Here is a 22,377-nt window from a genome sequence, read left to right on the forward strand (position 1 = left end):
ATTATTGTAAACGTTCTGTAGCATTTTAAAAAAAACTATACTCAATTTATCTACTGAATAAAACTACTACTAACCTGAGCTGAAATTGATATCTCGTAGAATTGTAAATAAATACTGTTATACCTATAGGATCATTTATATTAAATTCATGATATATACATATACTTTTACACAATATATTTTGCAGTTATGTACGTAAGATGCTAAAAACATCCATAAAATAAAAAGCTTAAACAATTTACAAAGCGCCATCTAGACCTACAGTAAGCAGATTTTGTATTATGGGTACTACACAACAGATATAAATACTTAATTTTTTTTCTAATAGATATATAATATAAATAAGGACATCCAGACCGATACAAACAATCATACCAATGTTTGCACCGTGCGAGGAATCTAACCCGCGACCATCGGAAGTAAAGTGGTGTGCTAAACCGCTATAGCACCGAGACTGTGCATATTTATTTTGTTCTTTTTCGTCTTTAATATCTTATCAACAGTGATTATCACATGTATAACTGTAAAATAGATTTTAAATTATATATAATACTCCATAAATAAAGTACTCCTGATAAGATATAATTTAGCAAAACTAATGCATAATCAATAAGGCACAAGAAGTTATAAAAAAGTATTAATTACTGTATTGAGACATTTTACCTACCTATTCAAGTTACTGGAAATTTAATTATAGTTCCATAATTCGACTATCAAATCGAAAGCTACGGGTGAATATACACACAATTATTATCACGGTCTACCACAACCCCTTCTATAACAACTCAAACATTTATGGAATGATAACATTGAAGCCAAGTTTACGTACATTGAATAAGACGGGAGGCAAACACAAAATTCCTTAAACACAATGATGGCACTTCCGTTTATTTATTCAGGCAAACGCAAAGTGCCGGGTAGAGAGTACCATGGATACACTTGTCAGCGTCACGTCACAACTGGCCGGAGATTTACATAAAAATATTTTTAGGTCACTACAAATGTTTAAAATATAGTGCACTCGTATGGTCTTTTTTTTATGTAATTGGAATGACAAAAATAAGAACTGCATTATGAATATCACGTTATCATGTGTCACCTGTAATACCACTCATGCATTACCATTCATGAAAACAAAATGCCATAAAATACAAATATTTCCTTACACATACATAATTCTTTCAATTTAAAAATGCTAAATAAGAAAGACATGATTTCAAAATTAATCACGTGCATGGTTTTCTTTAGGAGTTAATGTTCTTTTCGAAAATAAACAACTCAGACAAGTGTATTAAGTCTCTAAACTCTCAGAGACTTGAATAACATTAGAGCAAGAAATAAGCTTATTCTCCGAGCTTACCCTCGCGATTATGTCTCCTAGTCTACTTACAGAATTAAATTGAAGCGACTATAAATGTAAACAGAATTAATCATTTTAGACACTTACACCTAAATCCTATTATGGGAATTCAGGTTTTCCCTAACAGCATCCAGTTAGTAGACTAAGCAATTGACCACTTAATTAGGTAATAATGTAGAAAAGGTAAGGTGCTGGCATTTAACGTTTTATCGACGTGATTTACTGTAAGGATCGTAGTTAACTAGTTTCTTAATATTTGGCTCTCTCTTGAAAGATTTTTAGTAGGTAGGTATTTATCCAAAATTAAACAAATTTTGTCATGATATAATGTTTATTAAATTAAATATTGCATCAAAGTAACTCATTTAGGTACATAATAAAGAGTCGCCGTCATAACTAGTTCAATTTATTAGTAAATTTAAAATTATTAGTAAAACAACACATAAAATATATAAAATTAAATATTCTAGTTTTAATTTTTAATTTTCGTTCACCCTAGTCAACTATGAACTACTAAGACAGTTACTAACATTCATAATCCTAATGAAAATATGGAAATACCTTCACGAAAAATATAACAAGAACTTCCAACACATTCGAAAATAAAACTCTTTTTTTCGGCCGACCTGCCACTTCAATGAAGGAGAATAAACTTTGAATAGAGCATAATATAATCAAAAGTTTTGAAAGATGCCACGTAACTGTTCGCCGACTTCATAAAGAGAGCCGCCACGTGTAAATGACGTGATCTTTCGGTGGAAAAAAAGGTCGCGCGGGATTTATTTATTTATATCCGGTGGGCGCGCGTGGAAAGGGGCGAAACTCGCGTACAAAAGCTGTCCGCGCGCTTATCGCGCGCGTTACCGGACGAATCTGCTCCACCGATGGGACCTTGGGTCGCGGGAAATTACAAAAGGACGTAGGTCCGGCATTAGTGCACAGACGGAAAACGGCATAATAATAATTGCAAATTAATAATAAGGCCGAACATGCGTACCATATATCAGTATAGCCGCGATATTAATATTATATATATATACATACATACATTCGTCCGCAGCATAACAATATATATAGATACAATACAACACAAAATAATGCACAAGTAATATATAATACCTATTTAATATAACAATGTGCGTTCCAAAGAAACATTATAAGAAAAGATAATGTGATTTGACCCGGGGCTAAAAACATCCATGGAGGAAGGTAATGAATAGTCGAGCGGCGTAAAGGCTCGGTGTAGAACAATGTGTAAAGGGATTCTGAGACGCCATCTGGACCGTCAACACTATTTTGTGCCTCACGGAAAAATGTAAAGAGAACTAAAGAAGAGAAAGAATATGCCAGTCAGAAGGCGTATAAGTTCTCGTGCACGATACTTGAGAATTTTTTGCGCAGTCAAATATATAGATATATAAGATAAGTTTGTTAAGGACATCCGTAACCGATAGGAACAAGTCGAACAATGTTCTGCACCGAAATGGTATCGACTGGAAAGGTTGTGCTCTAGTCCATATGGCGACCGCGCGTCAGCTGCAAAATCTTGCGTCAGTGTCGGCGATCTGAACTGTCCAAGACAGCTCGTCGTCGAGTGGAGCCCAGGTTCTTGACGCTATCACTGGAGCAAGCGTCTTTTTCGTCGAATACTTTCGACGTGCGAGAGTGCTCCAATTGATTTTTGCTATCCATGTATAACTATAAAATATAAAATTAAACATTTTTTAAAATATATTTTATATAATTCAAACATTTTCGGGGCATAATAATAATAAATAACTCTGCTGCGACGGGCGCTTTGCGCTTATATATAGCTGAGGACATCACAATATATAATTTCAAAGCCATTCGTTTACGTCCAAAACTAAGTTGCTATAATCACATATATATTATTATCATGGTCAACGAATACAAAAAAGAAAATATATATACCCCCCAATTAATTAATGTATACAATGTATATATTTGGAACCATGCCATGAAAATTCTTTTTATGTCGGCAGACGGGGGGATTAAAATTTGAGCTGTCGATTATTTATCAATTCGGATAAAACTTGGAAGTTCGGGATATGACACCATCCCAGGCGGCTCCACGCCAATCGCCTATATTAAAATCTTTTCCGAAAGTATTTAATATTGACCCTCTGGGCAACGGGTTCCACAAATAGATAAAATACACACAATTAATATTTTATCATCGATCGAGAAGCCACTTTTTTGATTTTTATATATTTCCACTGCGGTGCGGATTCAATATTATTATTAAAATAACAACTCAACACATTTATTGGAATGTAGATGCTCCAATTCTGTTAATAAAACACGCCAATCCATCCGCATTATCACCATCGACGGTCTCGTCGGTGTTTACGTAGAACATTGTCAAGGTCGTAAGACCTCCAGTAAGACCAGGCAATATTTTCATCATAGGGCAATGTCCAGAACGTCTGGGCTATGTGTGGGATATGAACACAATTTATTGGGCCCAACACCTTACCCGTGGAATGATGAATCTGGAGATATTTTAAAATATCTAAATTATAAATAACGGGAAAAGGAACCGTGTTTCGCGTTTAGGTCGCCCAAAGTATAATAACTCCTCCCATCCAGAAGTTGGACTCAGGCAAATTGTAGCCGGGGGACGGTAAGAGAGTTCCGCAAACTGCTCGTCGACGTTGTCAAAGGAGCGCATCACTCATTGTGACACAACTCCTGACTACGCCGACTATAGAGATACGCAATTACGCCGGTAAAAATATTTCTATTTTAAAAGGCTAACACAACTCAACGTCTATTTTCATACAAATGTTTAAGGATATAGTGCCACACTGGTTTGGTCCTGGACTTTTTTTATGTACATTTATCAATCTATTCACAATGCGCAGGCTAGTATGCCATTTGTGTACTTTGGATTTGGCCAATCCAAAAAATCTGACATCGCGCCGCCGCTATAAATTGTTTATATACGCTTATCATGTTCAGTGCTCTGTCACGCTTGTGTAATCCGAACGCGGCGCGGGAAAACTTTTTATTCAGTGCGCGTATTTGCCATGAAAACCTACGGTTTCTTGTTATAATGGTTTAATTTATTTGGGAAATGTTTATAAAGGGGGTATTTACGCAAATATTTGGGGTAATAGGAAGGGGATTGTTTCTTTCATTCATCCATACATAATTCTTTCGTTTCGGCGGTATTATTTTTTAAATATCTATAAATCGGCGATCGTTATATTGTTAGTCTAATTTGTAATTGTAATCAGCGGTTTCCTCGACCGTTATTCTGGAAAATGTTTCACGAGGCGCCGCGGTGGCAATATTTTTACGCATTATGCGCCGTGGGCGCCATCGACGTCGTATATAGGGGGAATTTTTGCTCATTAATTTTTACACTAGGCACTTCCGGTTTTTCGGTGTTTTGCGCAATTGGCGTTTAAATATAAAATTTATGGTCAAGTTCGCCGCCGGGTGCTCCCCACCACAGAACATTTGTTTTTCAGGCCGGTGATTCGATGCATGGCCGAACTCAATTTTTTATTGTGGCAGCAGACTGCCGGCTTCCAATAACATGTACAGGAGCTCATCAGTCAAGATATACAAGCGTGTGAGCTCGTATTGTCCGGGTATAAAATGCAGCCGGGGCGGCCGCGACGCGCGACCTTTTTTTATATGAACTGCCGCCCGCAGTGCCTCCGCAATCTTGTCATTGGGCGTGTCGGCTGGGATCTCTAATTAAAAAACCTTAGTCAGCGTCTCTTTCGGAGCAGACTATAAAAGTACCATATATTGTTGGGTCCTTTTCGCTGGCCTCTAAATGAAACATCTTTGGACGGCACGGAATCTTCGTCCGTTCCTAGGTAGGAAGAACTAGTACGCGCCTTACACCGTAAGGCGTTCTGCCACTATGGGGGGTATTTGGGAATTCAGCCCTGTGGTCTCGTTCCTCGATCTGAAAGGGGAGGGGCGGAGCGATGCTGGGGCAATTGATAGGGGCTTAACACACAAAATGGCGGTAGATATGCCGCGAATGACGGCGGAGTTTAAATCGCGGCGAGGATAGTAAACTACGATTTGAAACCGTTATCGAGTGCCACATAAGAAGTGGCGTCATATCCACCCCTATCTAAAGAAATGTAGGAACGGGGTAGTGGCGAGGGTGCTCGCGATGTCTCGGGCGACGACGTTGACGGCGACGAGCATGCGTCACGTAGGATCGTCTTTACCCTCCTCGCTCCCGCTATCTGGCGGCCTCTAGGGTGAGCGCGGATGAAGGCTTTCGCCGCACGGTACCCGACTGGGACGGTAGGGGTTGGTAGCCCTTGTCCACAAGCCGGACTTCGGCGTCGGCGGCACCTTCACTAGGTCAAGGTCGCGGGGGGGATTTATCCCTCCGTTTGTCGCCTCTAGCGGGCAAGGTCGGCGACGGCGGTGCGCGTCTTTCAGATGGGCCAGGTTGCGCGCATCTAAATATTTGGTTCCCGGTAACACATTGCTTCCCGCGAGGGCAGATTGGATTAGCGTATTAAATTAACCAGCTTGGTCGGGTATTTAATTCCCGACGCACAACAGTTAGCTATTTTGTCAGGAGGGTGGGCTTATGGCCCTTTGCGACATCACGACACGAAAGGGTGATGTACTAGGAAATAATGGACTGGAAGAGGGTATGTTATTAGAACCCCACGACGAACCTACCGAAACAAATTTGAAAGGGCAGGTGATCACGCTGTAAAAGTCGCAAGTGGATTGCAGCAACGAATTTGCGTCAAAAATATATAGACAAAGTACACTTTGTGTAATATTACGCACTGTATCGTTCTCAACATTTGCGCAAGTGGGCATGATTCATTTAATGGAGATATCGACGGCGAACCGGAGTCTCACAGAGGATCACACGACCAACGGTAAACTCAACAAGCAACAAACTGGAAAGCGAATCCTAAGACAGTTACTAACATTCATAATCCTAATGAAAATATGGAAATACCTTCACGAAAAATATAACAAGAACTTCCAACACATTCGAAAATAAAACTCTTTTTCTTGCGAAATTAGTTTCCAAGTTGCTCTTCAATTTACACTTCAATGAAGGAGAATAAACTTTGAATACAAATTTTGCTTAAACCAACCTAATCAAAAGTTTTGAAAGATGCCACGTAACCTGTTGACGACTTCATAAAGAGAGGTCTGATCGTGTTAAATGGTAGTTATCTTTCAATTTGGAAGATAAAGAACATATTATTTTATTTATTTATTTATATACTCTTTATTGCACCAGGAAAATTACATTAATAGAGTAATTAAAATAAAAGAGTACAAAAGGCGGCCTTATCGCTTATCCAATCTCTTCCAGGCAACCTTTGGGTAGAGGAGAAAAAACAAAAGGTGGGAGGTGGCACTAGAATAGAAGAGAAAAAAAAATCGACAATATAATAATAATGAATAACATAACATATTACATATATAAACAGTATACACCAATATTAATATTATATATATATATACATACATACATACATAACAACATGCAATAAATAGATACAACACAACACAAAATAATGCAAGCAGCAAGTAACTGTGATACACGCATAGGAATAATACCTACTAGTAATATAACAATGATGACGACAGAAAAGAAACATTATAAGGAAAGATAATGTGATTTGACCGAGTTCTTAAAGCTGGGTAGTGATCGTGAGCTACGTATGAAGGAAGGTAATGAGTTCCATAGTCGAACGGCATGTACCGAAAAGGATTTGGTGTAGAATGAGGATGTGTGGGAAGGGATTTTGAGACGGAGGTTTGTTGCACTGCGTAAGCCATGATTTTGTGCCTCACCGAGAAAAATGATTAAAGAGAACGGAGTAAAGAAGAGAAAGAATATGCCAGTCACGGCGAAGGCGTATAGGAAGCCACTTAAGCTGTGCACGATAATGTGAGACATGGTCATATTTGCGCAGTCCAAATATAAACCTGATACAAATATTTTGAAGACGCTCAAGTTTGTTTAATTGGTCTTCGGTGAGGTCTAGGTTGCAGGTGTCGGCGTAATAAAGGATAGGAAGAAGTAAGGTATGTGCAAGCGAAACTTTGGTATCGACTGGCAAGAAATTGCCTAGTCTCCTGAGTGAGCCTGCGGCAGCGAAAATCTTGCGACTCACTTCGGCGATCTGAACTGTCCAAGACAGCGTCCTGTCGAAGTGGATGCCCAGGTTCTTGACGCTATCACTGTACTCAATGCGTACTCCGTCCAACACTATTCGAGGAAGAGTGCTCCAATTGATTTTTGCTATATACCGAGGGCTACCAATAACGATGGTCTGAGTTTTTGAGGCATTCATATAACCCAAAATATTATTTATAAAATTAAACATTTTTTAAAATATATTTTATTAATTCAAACATTTTCTATAATAATAATAAATAACTCTGCTGCGACTGCCTTATCGCTTATATATAGCTAGGACATCACAATATATCTTAGCATTTCAAACACATAGGCCCATTCCTAAGAACTAAGTTTCTATATTCATATATTATTATTATCATTCAAACCAGAATACAGAATGCAAGCAGAAAATATATATACCACCCAATTAATTAATAAAGTAATACAATGTATATATTTGGAACCATGCCATGAAAACTTTTACTGACTCTTTTTATGTCGGAAGAGATTAAAATTTGACCCAATAGGAATCCGATTATTTATCAATTCGGATAAAACTTGGAAGTTCAGATTAACTAAGATGCCGGAGGCAGTCCATTGCCTATATTAAAATCTTTTCCGAAAGTATTTAATATTAACCTCTCTGGTTCTCGGTAAAATCGCGTTCCACAAATAGATAAAATACATTTTTCCCCTTCAGCGTGAATTTAATATATTATTGGAAAATAAGATAGTATCTATCTGAACTTTTTTGATTTTTATATATTTAAGACTGAGTAATATCAATATTATTATTAAAATATTTTGTATAATGTTTATGTACATATTTTATTGTATAATATTAATGTTGTGTTAATATTATAATACAGAAATTCAATATTTATGCATTATCACAATCATATAACTTTTACCATCAAAATTTCAATTATATTCCGAAAACATATTCCAATATCAAATGAGGTTAATATTACTAAATATTTTCTGTGATAGAATGTAATACAGTGAAACAATTTATTTTACTAATAATTAAAACCTGAATGATATTTCTGAAAGATATTTTAAAGTATACTAAATTATAAATAATACACAAAGGAACAGTAAATTGATACGCTTATTGTAACAAAGAAGTATAATAATCATACTATCCTGTACGAGAAGTGGTACTCAGGTCAAGATTGTATTCCAGAGGTTGCTTTGAGCGTTGAAGTTTAGCAAACTGCTCTAGAGTTGGGCAACAAAGGAGCAGACTATCTCGAAACCCTCATTGTGACACTAAAAGCCTCTGCAGGTAAACTATGAGCCTCCACTACGACGAATTGTACAGATATGGTGAACATAGTGCAACATTTGAAATTACCTAGAAAAAAAGGCTAACACAACAGCAGTTATATTTTAGGCATATTTGAATATTTCGTATACAGGCGAGGAGTTTCTATAATGCCAAATGGTTTGATTTATACATACTTCCTTTACTTCCTCTACATTTATCAATCTATTCATACAAGTATGCCAGTTACGGTTACTTTTCATTTGACCTTATCGCAAATATTTGGTATCAAAGGAATAATGATCAAGGTCGATCTATAAATTGTTTATATACTATATAAACTACTTAAAATCTTCACTAACATACTTAAGGATATAAAAGAAGTACTATTAAATAAATCTGAAACTTCATTCCGAAAATGGCTTCTCAAGAAAACTTTTTATTCAGTCGACGAGTATTTTCAAAATTTATAATGGAAACCTACGGTTTCTTGTATTAGTAACGTGATAATGGTTTAATTTATTATTAAAGTTTATAAATACGGTATTTCCAAAATATTTGTTTGTAATAATTGTTTCTTTCATTATCCATACAAATATTATGACGGATGTCCGTCAGTTCATAGATGCATATATAAGTATTATTTATTAGTAATATCTATAAATATGGATTTATATTGTATATTGTTGTCTAATTTGTAATTGTAATCACCGGTCCTCTGAAGGATTTAAATAAAAAGTTGGAAAATGTTTCAAATCAACCAAGAAAAAATAGACAGAATAGAAAGAAAAATAAATTAACATCCCGCAATATTTTTACGCATTATTTTAAGTACAGAACTGTATATGAGTATGGAATTTTTGCTCATTAATTGTTTTAGAAACACTAGGTTATTTTTGGGTACAATAGCAAAATATGTTTAAATATAAAATTTATAAAGTAAAATCTAAATAGACTTTGTGCAGAACAAAAAGTTACATTTTGTTTTTCTATGAAAAGGTTTTATTAAATATAAATTATTCAACACCTACTCAATTTTTTATTTGTGCGTACGCATACTACCGAGCTATACGTAGGTATGAAGGCCCACCATTACTCCCTGCTGAATATTCAAGATATATTTGAGAGGTCATTTAATACGGCACAGACGGCCGGTCGACGTATAAAATTGTTTAAGTGAACCTTTTTTTATATGTTAACTGCCGCCACGCACTTCACACTTGGTTGAATTTCAAATACGTCCATCTTATCTCTAATTAAAAAAGTTATACTCAGCGTCTCTTTTTATATTTTCAGAAGCGAGCATATATTCCGCGTTCTGTTTTAGAAACCCTCATAAATGAAACATCTTTTCAACGGGTTTCGGAATCTTGTTACATACATGTGTGATAATTAAAATGTCGATTCCTTACATAATTGAAAAAATACCATTACCACGGTGTACCACGTAGTGGAAAAAACTATTGACATGCTCACATTTCACACGGTATTTTTCAATCCAATGAGCCACCGACTCTCATATTATTTTCTTTTATTGTTTGTCATCGATGTAGGAAACATATACTGGATGCTGGAGAGTAAGTCAAAAATATAAATTAACACACAAAATTTCTTTGTATAGCTTTCAGATATGACTGAATTATTACCTCTTGAGTTTAAGTCAGGATAGTAAACCATTACGCCACGACGCGACGCTTCCAAAAATACCGTTATCAAACCTAATTAATCCAAGTGTGTCCGGCACAAAAGAAATAATAAAAGATACAAGCAACGAACTTTCCTTCACATCGTAGAAGCCGTCACAAGTTGCGGTCGCGTAGTGTACATAGACCACGTAGAGACGCGATCTTTACGCGCCCTACGACTCGCGGCCATAACATGTCACGGCCTCTATGACCGCGATACGACCGCCGGCACCGCAATAATAAGATGATAGTATACTGAATTAAGTAATCCTCTACGATAATAACAATCGCTTATAGTTAGTGTTGATATCCTGTTTGATTTTTGATATTACAATTCCTCCGGACTCAGTAATTTCACTGTCGCTATTCGAACCAAATATAAATATTTGATACAACTCCCTATGGGTAACACATTGTTACGAATAACACATTATTATATTATGATTCTTTGAATCATCCTCTAGAAATATTTAATTCCTTTTTACTAAAGGAATTAAATATTTATATAGGATGTGTTTTTAGATATATTTATGGCCCTATTTACTCGCATTTTTAAACTGTCTTAAAAATAATAGCTAAATTACTATATCTTATAGTAAATACAACATGATTGTACTGTAAACAAATTGTGTCCTGCCACAGTAATCACTGCAGTAAAACGAGAAGTATTCGTGTCTTATCTATAATTGGAAAAGGTTTCGTTGTGAGAGGTTCCGCGGATACGGGAATCAGATAACAAAAAAGAGAATATTGAGAACTTTCATTCGTTATACATACTTCAGTTTCGAAAGTCCATGATTCATTTAATAATATCCTGCTACATTACGTTTAATATTCATCTAGATGATGAATATCATCGGTTACAAAAAATGGCAAAACTAGACCATGAATTCAATTTATTATTTTGTAATTATTATAAACTATATATTTTATAACAATCAGATAACCACAACGTCCACACCTAAAGGAGATTAGTAAAGTTCATATATAAACTAACTTTAACGATATTTTATTTCATACTATGATATATTTATACTTGTATAAGTCAAAAATGTTAAAAGATATTAGGAGAGCGTCGTATCTTAGTAGTCTAGGGTGTTACTCTGGGTATACGAAATACAATACAAATTGCAATAGACGAAATATGATCAAATAACAAAATTTTATTGAGCAAAACATATTTCATCTATTGCAATTTGTATTCTATTTGGTTTTTCTTTAACTACCTCTTACGATGGTTTAAAGATAAAAAGAGGTAATACTCCATTACTATAAAAATATACTAACTCCCATAGGGGTACTTAAATATCAGTTTTTTGGGATGAGAACTCTTTATTTTTTTGAAAAGGACAGTCGACAAAGTTAAGTTCACCATTGATGATAAATTCCTCGTGAATATCCACTCTAGGCTAATGACTTAACTTAATTCTTATTCCATCAGCATCCACTCGACAACGTTATACTTACAGCATGAAAAGATTTTTCGAGTATTTAAATTACAATAAACTACATCAGTGAAAATCAAAGTTATTGCCTATTGAAGTAATAAACTACTAAGTTGCGATGGTTATCTATTCAATACAATACGAACGTGTATACTGATTTATATATTTATACTACCTACTTTATGGTCTATATAAATAGATTAGCTAATAATGATGGTATTTGTTGCGGACGAACGTCGGGCGGGTACGTCCGTTGTAATGGACTGGGGAGATAACATATATAATAACTGACATTGTGGTTCGATTGAGGATGAAGACACACCGAGATTAGAAATTATTAACATTCTAATGAATTTAAAGACAGCGGTTCCTCGCTTCGGTTATAGATATCTTTCAACCGGCTTGAACCTTCAGTTATCTACTGCTGGGCGAAGATTAAGAAATACCATAGTCATTGCTTTAAAAGATGTTTCTATTAACTTATCATTTTATCTTTTCATTATTTATAATTCAAGACTATATACAACAAATGAACAATCTACAAGAAAACGTATTATTTACTTATTTATAAATTAAAGGCAACACCGAGATCAACACATATTGTATTGCACTTCTTATATAATTTCTATGTATTTTTATTACTTAGTTTGAAACTGTATAATGGTTTGTATTGTTTAATTCTGTCAACATCATCATCTCAGCCTATATCAACTGCTAGGCATTAGCTATTTCAATTAATATATATTTAATCCGAAAATAAAGTAGATAATAATATGGTCCATACATATCCTTCTAGAGAATGATTATCTGCTAAAATATAGAGCAAACCTATAAAAATGTGCGTATATGAAACTTTATCCGTTATATTATCAAAGATAATCTATGAAATGAGAAGATAAAGATAAGACGAGCGTATAAATATCAAAAACCCGCATCCTGGGCTCCTCGGTGTGGCGCCCGCTGAGAACGCCGTAAGATCGCGGCGTAATGTCTACAGAGGCCAACAGATGGTCTCGCTTCCTATAGTCATTACCCTTTTGTCTTATATCCCACAATGTACACGCAATAATGAAACCTATTCGCATGCTATACAGCTCGTTATACGTTGATACAACGGCAATCAGCGACCAACGAGTATATTATTGAGCTAGAGAATGTTTCAGAACTTAAAACTGCAAGATCTTTTTCTAACAACATGAACACAACAGTTGTGTACCCGCCGGTATTGAATATAACGTTTTATTTACCGAATACTTTTCTAAATTGTTATTTAATTTAAATAGAACATTAATTTTATATAAGAGTGAACTCATTACATTCAGTACAATGTTAAAGTTCACGCTGAAAGTCAAGAAAATATGAAAGTTTACAAAGAAAATATAGTTGTGGACAACATCGCCTGTACCAAGATAATTTGGTTATTATTTTTATTGTATTTACAGTTATGCATGTCCATAGTTTTTAACGAATATATTGTCCATATTCAAATAGATATTTAATAATAAATGAATGTGAATTTTGAATTCAAACATGTTTGATTATATTCAGTGGAAAATGCTTCCGCAAGCTAAATCACAGCAGGAGATTAAAATAGAATATAGACATATAACAAAGTACAGCATAATCATACTGTTAATAACTGTAGAATATTTATATAATGAAATAAAAAAAAATATTTCAGGCAACTTAATTCTGTTGTATATAAATATTGGCCCATATTATATATACCTTAAGAACTTACATATATAGAAAATATTAAAACATTAAATAAAAAAATATTATATAGACTTTGTGGTCCCCCAATCACTATGAAATCAGCCACGGTAGCCTGGTACTAACTTGGTACATAATTCCACAATTAACCAAAGTAGATATTGTAAAAAAATTTATTAATATTTCAGCCGACAAGCAACTTACTCTATAACCTCTGTTTCTATTAACGTATAAATGGGTATTTCTTGTAAATAAAAGCAATGATTACCTAGATAAATGAACAAGAACTACGGATATTACGTTATCATATGACCCCCGCGATACCGCTCATGCGCTACCACTCCAGAGGAATTTTATTCGTGTCACTTATCCTGAAATTTCACTGCCTTGTCTCACCTTTCAACCGAAATACATCTTACAAAGTAGCAGCTTACTGCTTGGCGGCTGAAATTGGTAGTACTGAAATACCCACGCAAATACTTGATGAATCTTAAGAAAAAAATATGACGTGTGTGTAAAACGCGACAAAGAAATTATTACGTACGTATACGTTATCACCACCATTTAGTTACTTTACCATTACCATTGATCTACTTACGTTAAATGGATAGGACGCCTAAGGTTATTAATATACCTGAGTGCACATAATTTCTGATTGAAGTAGGCAATTGAAAGAAAAGCAGTACGAAAAATCAACGCTAGTAGCTACATTCATATGTAAATAATAAATAAAATATTGTACGTTATTTTTATGAAACTAAATAGTAAAAATATTATGTATTTACATTATCATATTACCTACATATGAAATAGGATCATATGAAATAGATCAAACAGCCTTTGATTTTGGTTCTACAGATAAAGTAGAAAAATACTAACAATTTTTCGATTCCTCAACAACCATTCAAAGAAGTGGAACTAAAATGTATAATTTAAATCGTCAGTACGAAAAATGTTTTATATATAAAATTGTGTGGACTGTAATCAGAAATGTAATGCAGATTACCAAATAGTTTGCTTGGAGGTTGAGTTGCGGTTTCAAGGCTGATGTAGCCCAATTACTCGATACTGAGAATCAAGATCTTCAGGTAACTACTGTTGAATTGATACCTGTTATTTTGTAAGCGTTCACGTACCGCTGTATGCGATTTAAATGATTTAGACCTAAAGTGGTACCATAACTTGAATTTATGGATTTCTAGTTTCTCCCCGCCAATTAGATATCGTATTATATGAGGTTAAAAAGTAACGTATGTTCTTAATCCGTATACTCCAAAATACCTTAAAGACATTAAATAAGATAAGTAGAGAAAATCGTGACCTAGTTACTACCTCGACTTATGTTAAAAGGTATGAAAAGACAGTCCGGTGATGAAACGTCAATAATAAAAAATCTGGATTGAAATATACCTACCAAAATATGAACTGAACTGAACTGATATTATGAAATTTAGGTTTGACAATTGGTACATCTTACTATCCGCCTGAACTTACAGTCATGACGGTATATTATATTAAAATTTTTGGTGCTATCGAAAGTAACGAAAACGGTATATGTGATACTCACATGCAGCTGTGAATTTGGGCACAGAACTCTGATTCTGCCTACGAAATGTTGCAAGTACCGAACCAATCTAGTAATATATTTAATAGAAATAATCTTTATTGAAATAAACTCTATATAAGTGCTTTTTAATAGTCATATTTTTTATTCTACCATTCATTCAGAACGCAGACTCACGACAAGAAGAACGAGCAAGAAACTTGCGTGCTTATTTTAAATAAATAAATACACAGCAACATTGCGATAATCAAAATAGAAACCGCTACGCACTCATTCCTTGTTTAATCAGATAATATTATTAGCACTATAAATTTTAAGTTTTTTCAACAAAGACATTATTATAATTTACAAGCTCATCAATTTTAGACACAAAAAATATCATCTTTTTACCTGCCAAACATGCTGTTTACAAATTTTATTATTTGTCTGTTTGGCCAATACGTGACAGATAAGATAATATAAAGTAATGAGTAGATACATAATATAAAATAATAGTTATATGGTTAGTTATACTTACCAAAATAGTTTGATATCTAACCAATTTTTAACTTTATTATGCGGGAAATCTGATATATCCCGCAAATAAACGTGACATCCACATACAATTTAAAGTAATGTCTGAGTTTTTCTTTTCCCAAGAGAGAAATTGAATACAGATGCGGAACAGGCGTTTTATTGTATCCGCGTAGAAAGTTAGTTATGACGGTAAATCTTTATCGATGAGGGAATACCTGAGTGCTGGAACAAACTTTACAAGAAATATGATCAGATGTCAACAATTTGTTTTGGTTTTCCTTTTTACGTTATTAAAATATTCCTATTACTGAGGAAGTCGAAAGTAAATAATTCTGGTGAATTAATAATTAGATAATGTTCTCAGAAAAAATGGTAGAAAATGTAGCTATATTATTAAAAAAAGTCTCCGTATATACAATATGTCATCTAGTGGTAATACTCATTCACCACAGTATTATATTTAATAAATAAATAAGGTTTTTGTTCTTTGCAACGATCTTTAAAGGCGTCGAAAAGCAAATTCCTTTGAGAGGCTATAACTAAAGATTAGACCAATTTCGTGTGATATCCGCATCGTATGTGACCCATTTAGAGGGCGAACGTGGTAAATGGTTTTCTGAACATCACTCGTGTCCCAGGAGCCGCTATTACAAGTCTCAATACGAATATAGGTATCTACTATTTTTTTCTATCGACGATGTTGGCAGGTTTTCTTTTGTCTAATGGATTAAACTGGCGTTAAACAAAAGATATAGATTTTTATACAATTGAAGTGGCAAATAATCTAATGACCCTGATTCCCAATTATATGTATAATATGTAAACAGCATTACGGATATCTTAAATTATAATTGAGGACTATCAAAATAAATCGAGAGCAAGAAAGCCCTCGATACTTCTATTGCATTACCATGTTTGACAACTGTGCTGAACCTACGCAATCCACCAAATTTTCTTACAAACCGGCTGACGGTAAAATTAGGAGAGAAATGAATGTATGAATTTAATTTCTTATTTTTAGAGTGCCTAAAGAACGCATCTGAGTCACTTTCAGTTGTTCGTTTCTCGACACACAATTGAAGTTGTTACATTAAAATGCTTATATCCAATTTTGACGTTACTATAATGGCAACAGTGTTCTTTAACTATATTGGCAACAATGAGTAAAGTATGATTACAATATAGTATCTATGAACCTACGTAAATGGTCGTAAAATTTTTATGTCTCCTTTAATGACTCAAGTTTCGGTCTGGAGATTCGCCGGACACTGTCACGATACTTATTCGTTTTGCTCAGTTAACACGGCGTCACAATGAAAATTTACTACTACTAATTTTTACTACCTTTTTTTACATGGTGAAGAATCTTCATAAAGACATGCCTGCCTCCCTTGCCAGATGAATGGCGAAGTGGATTTTTTAAGATTCTTGGTCACTAAAAAAATACATGGTATATCTATGGCGGTTCGTAGATACGTCGTAGCTACGGAGACGTATTAGCATTCTACCGCGACTACGGCGGCGTTGGTACGCCCTGTAGATGATGTAGCACAGCCTATTTTTTGGGCGACCTATTTCGCCCTACTCAATAATGTATGCACGTGGGCCACCCTTAAGGTGAGCACCCCGCACCAGTCGTGGAGAGAGAAGGCAGATTTAAGTACGCCTCTACCTCTGGGCCTGGCTCCTTCTGCGATATAACTCCCCGCAGAAGGAGCTTGAGGCCATGCCTGCGCCAGCCATGGTAATCTCTCGATACATATAATTTAAAACCTAGCTAAAAGGTTATGTATTTACAATTCACTATCATTATTGTTTACACCATTCTACAACAAAAAATATAATTATCAATTTTTCTTTCATCACTTGCTTTACTCTTCCTTAACACATCAACATGAAACTCAATCTAGAACCTTACAACATGTAACCAACACTGCTGTGACTAGATCAAAAAGACAACAATAATGTGGGTAATGTTTTATAATTATGATACCGTTCAATCATGAAATTCCGAAATATTTCCAAGTTTAAAGCAGGTCGAAGCAAGCAAGACACATGGGAAATGATTACCATATTCAACACATTTCCCGTCTCGGCGGTAGGCTTCGTAGGAAATTATTTGTCATATTAACGTCACTCCCAACCGAGTTTCGACGGCGGATGTTAATATATTAAATTATCCTCGAAGGCATTCTCAAGTAGTAACTCGATATCAATACAGCTCCGCCTGTAAGGTCGATACCATTTTACAGCCTGTTTTAGCAATTACTTACAAGATTAGGAAACTTGTGAGGAATGTTCCAACAAGTATTTGTTATAATCAGGAAATAGCGCATATTTGTTCTCAGATAATTCGAGATACGATAAATACATTTCAGTCGTAATAAATCAAAACGTATTTCCTCTTCTCAATATCTTTACAGAGATTTCTTTCAGTTATTTCTACCTGTTCTTTGCTACTTCGTCCAATGATACGTAGGCCGTAGTGTTTGTGTTTTTAAGATCGAAATCAATCTATACATAATGTAATGCATGTTTTAAGCCAATTCTGAATCGAATTTGGTCATTTTTTTGCATTAGTTGGAATTTTATCCCACTGCGATCGTATATCTACTAATTTCGTAATAATTGAAGTTAGTTTTTCCAAATTTAAATTCTTTTGTTATTTTATTGAAAAATATTGTTGGAGGTTAGACAGAAGGACATGTATAGGTTAGACCTTCGCTTGTAAAAATGCATGAGGATTAGGGAATACGAATTCCGGGATCTCGTGTTCGAGATCTATCCCATCCCGCATTGAGCGAGATTGAGAGGTGCAGGAATGGCTTTAGATCACTCTTCGTTCTCTATATCCAAAATAGGTAGACACATTACTGAAAATAACTTTGTTTAGATATAGATATAAACTTTTACTTCATCATCCTCTACAGGCTACGTATAGGTCTACTAAATTAATTTAATTAACAGGTCTACTAAATTAATTTAATAAACAATGTTATTTTTATATCAATTTGTTTGACATCGTAATCACATTTTAATGGTTTTAGTCACATTTTAGTGCTCCAAATATTTTTTTTTAAATACGAACATAGCGAATTTGCGATATTAACTCGAGAGTACATTCCGTGATTATATTAATAAAGGTTGATAGTTAGACTTATATATCAAAAAATCTAAATCGATAGACATTTCTAATTATCCCTTACAATTTTACTAGATACTTTATAATTGTAGATAATGACCAAATATTAGTAGCTAAATCTCAAAGAATCGCTACGTATTAATTTATTAACAAGACTACCATATTTAAGTACGCAGAAACTTTGTCTTCATAAAGTTCAAAAGAGCTAATTATTCTACAGAAAATAACAATCTTTTGTTGCAAATTAATTTCAAATAATTACAATAAAAATTCTAGTTTCTTTTTTATATCGTCCACGTATTACAAATATATATTACTCATTATAAGTTACAGTAGTAGCTAAAAATAACTTAATACTTATAAAATATGGAATCTTCAGTATAGCGATTATAAAGCTAATAATTTAGTAGAACTTAGATATTTTATGCGCAAACCATTTATACCTTATCCATATATACATTTCATTTTCATTATTCTAGAACATTAATATCAGTTGCTTATATACTTTCCCTTTTCCACATATGTATTACATACAAACATTTATCATCAATTTCTTTTGAATATATGGCATAACACTTTAAATATTTTTCATTTGTATCATTTTTAAAATATTAGATTACTGGAGATTGAAGTAATGGCTATATACCTTTTATGTAACGTATCCATCTGCCTATTTTTTTTTTATTTTAATTAAACCACAGTAGCCACACCAAACAAAAACCACCAAGCCAACAAATCAATTTTGCGTCAGGAAATTACTTTGTAAAGTTGAAAAGGGTTGAGCGATACGGTACCAAATTGAAATTCTTTTGTGCACAGCGCCTTTACATGTCCAAAATGTTACCTGCCTCTTTGAATCATACTCGCACTCGACGAACTCGCATACAAAACAATTTTCTATTGAAGTTCAAAATTTACACTCTCAGAAGAATAAGATAAAGTCATAAGCAGTTTCTTATTCAACTGTTGTACAAATTAAAATGCTAAAGTGAAATCACTAACTCCTATATCACGATTAATAACATTTTTCAGGGTTTTAACATTTCTAGTGCAGTTACGCACTTTATTCTGTTACCATATAATAGAATCAACACTTCAAATATAAAAACCGTTGACAACGTTACCGATACAAAAAGAAGTTTGTGTATCCATTTGTATGAAATAATATTAAAAACTTCACGAAACAATAACAATATTTACTCGTTATTTTGTATATTTTTAAGCCAAGAGAGACCTATTCAATATAACTGTTGGGACGAAGCATTGACTTGATTGACTCCTTTCAGTGTTATGAGGCTTAGACGACCTCTTAAACCCAATAGTTTGGTTAAGCATTTACTCCTATGGATTTTGACATAATGGTCAACACAACAAGCAGCTTTGTTGCCTAATAACCACCAAGAACTGACGAATGACGAATGCTTTTGATGTAGCCACAAGAACTTGCAATCCATAAATCCTTATTAATACCAAATCTGTGTACAGCTCAAATTTAATCCTATCCACTCAAATCGTACAACCTAAGCTCGATTAACAAGCAAAACACGCCACTCCTCACCACCGAGTGGCGAACAAACTTTTATTTTGTTCCATTCTATAATCACTTTAATATACTTTAAAGATAATTTTAAGCTATTAAAGAAACGGAAAGCAAAAAGTTTTGAAGCTCAGAAGTTCATTAACAAAATAAGCAATCTGACTAAAAGCATGGGCCCATCGAGGTAAAAAGCAATTAGAAAGTTATGGAGTGTTCCCGGCGATTATTTACGTATTATAGAAGACTTGAAACCTCCAGCTGCCCATTAAGCCGAGGGAATTTCTTTGCTAAATGTGTACGCGTACTTTCCAAGACGATATCGTTTCTGGTGTGATACGTTCATTATGCAGATGGCTACCAAAGTTTTATACACTTATGGCACTTGTAATTTTATAACCCACTTAAAATCACAAGACACATGGTTTCCACAAGACAAAATGTAAAAAGGAAACGATAGTACCTATATTCTTTAATCCAAGACGCCTCTAATTTTATTGTCCCACATAGTCCGTTTTGCAAAATTGCTTGTAAACAGAAATAGGTGAGACAGAGGTACCCACGCAAACAACTTTGTACGAAGTCAAATATGACCTTATGGCGCATATTTTGAAGGCGCTTTGCACTGCCCCATCGGAGTTGAATTTTTTCCCTTGCTTAGTTAGTTATCCATATTTAGAAAATAATGGTAATTAGTTGGAGCATGGTCCGGGAAGTACGCTGAATATCTTAGACAATTCCAATTGAAGCTCTTCTAATTTGGTAACTGTATATTGTGCAGTGTGTGGTGTAGCGTTGTCCTGAAGCAGCAGTGGCCTGCGACGATTGACCAGCCTCGGTTGTTTAACAGCTAGTTTTTAGATCATGATTTGCAATTACTGACTATACACATCTGCCGTAATCGTCTGACCAGATTTAAGAAAGATGAAGTGAACAACACCGGCTATCAAAAGCTCAAAAGTAACTTTTTTTAAGTAAATTTTCGCTTGGGGTAGGTTTTGGTTGGTTCACCAGATTTCATTGCGATGAGCATTTCTGATTAACGTACAAGATCCACTTTTCATTACAGGTAATGATTCGATTTAAAATTAAATTATTATGCCGGTTGACTAATATTGTCGATTTGCTGCACTCAATTCATGGTGAACCAACGATTCAAGCTTTTCACCTTCTCAATTTGCTTCAAGTGGATTAAAACATTTTATTCACTAAGACCGCAGCCTGCAACTAACACGGACGTGATTTGCGATGGATCCAATTCCACAATAGCCTTCAATTCTTCATTATCAACCTTGGACTCCGGCCGCCCGCGAGGCTTGCTGAAAGAAATTTCTTGCTGCTTAGAAATTTTGCAATTCAAAATTTCCAGAACGAAAACGTTGGAACCAAAAATGCACTAATACGAATTAATAATTGGAATATAATGCGCTGTATACGAGCTTCTCACGGTGAAACGTGGAGTGCCAATATTATCTTTCCCGGTAATATCTTATTTATTACGACTCTTACTAATATTATTTCGTCGTAGATAATTCTATTCTTACAGACTGCTCTTATTCTTACGCCTACAGGATGGTTTCGTGTTTCCGTATTATATTTTACATTATATATAACACCGCATTTGTGGCCATACTTCCATACTCAAAGATAACGAAAGTTTATCTGTTTTTCTGTTTGTTTGACTTTTTCACGATTAAACGCCTGGATGGATTGTATTGTAATTTGACGTAAAGATACATTATATTACGAGGACGGAAACAGACTATTATCTTAAAAAAATATCTGTAAGAGAAGAAATAGGAGATAAAAATTTGTGCAGACGAAGACGCGTGTTAATTATTATTATTATTAGTGTTTAAAAAAATCCGTATGTTTTTTGTAAAGCCTAATAATAATAATTGTGTTTCACTGCTGGCCAAACTTCTCCTTATGCTTCCAAATGCCTGTATCCTGAGCTTGATCATACCATGCCATACACAAAGGTACGA

This window comes from Achroia grisella, unplaced genomic scaffold, assembly GCF_030625045.1.
Source record: "Achroia grisella isolate CSIRO2021 unplaced genomic scaffold, CSIRO_AGI_Agris_v1 utg540, whole genome shotgun sequence".
Lineage (NCBI taxonomy): Eukaryota > Metazoa > Arthropoda > Insecta > Lepidoptera > Pyralidae > Achroia > Achroia grisella.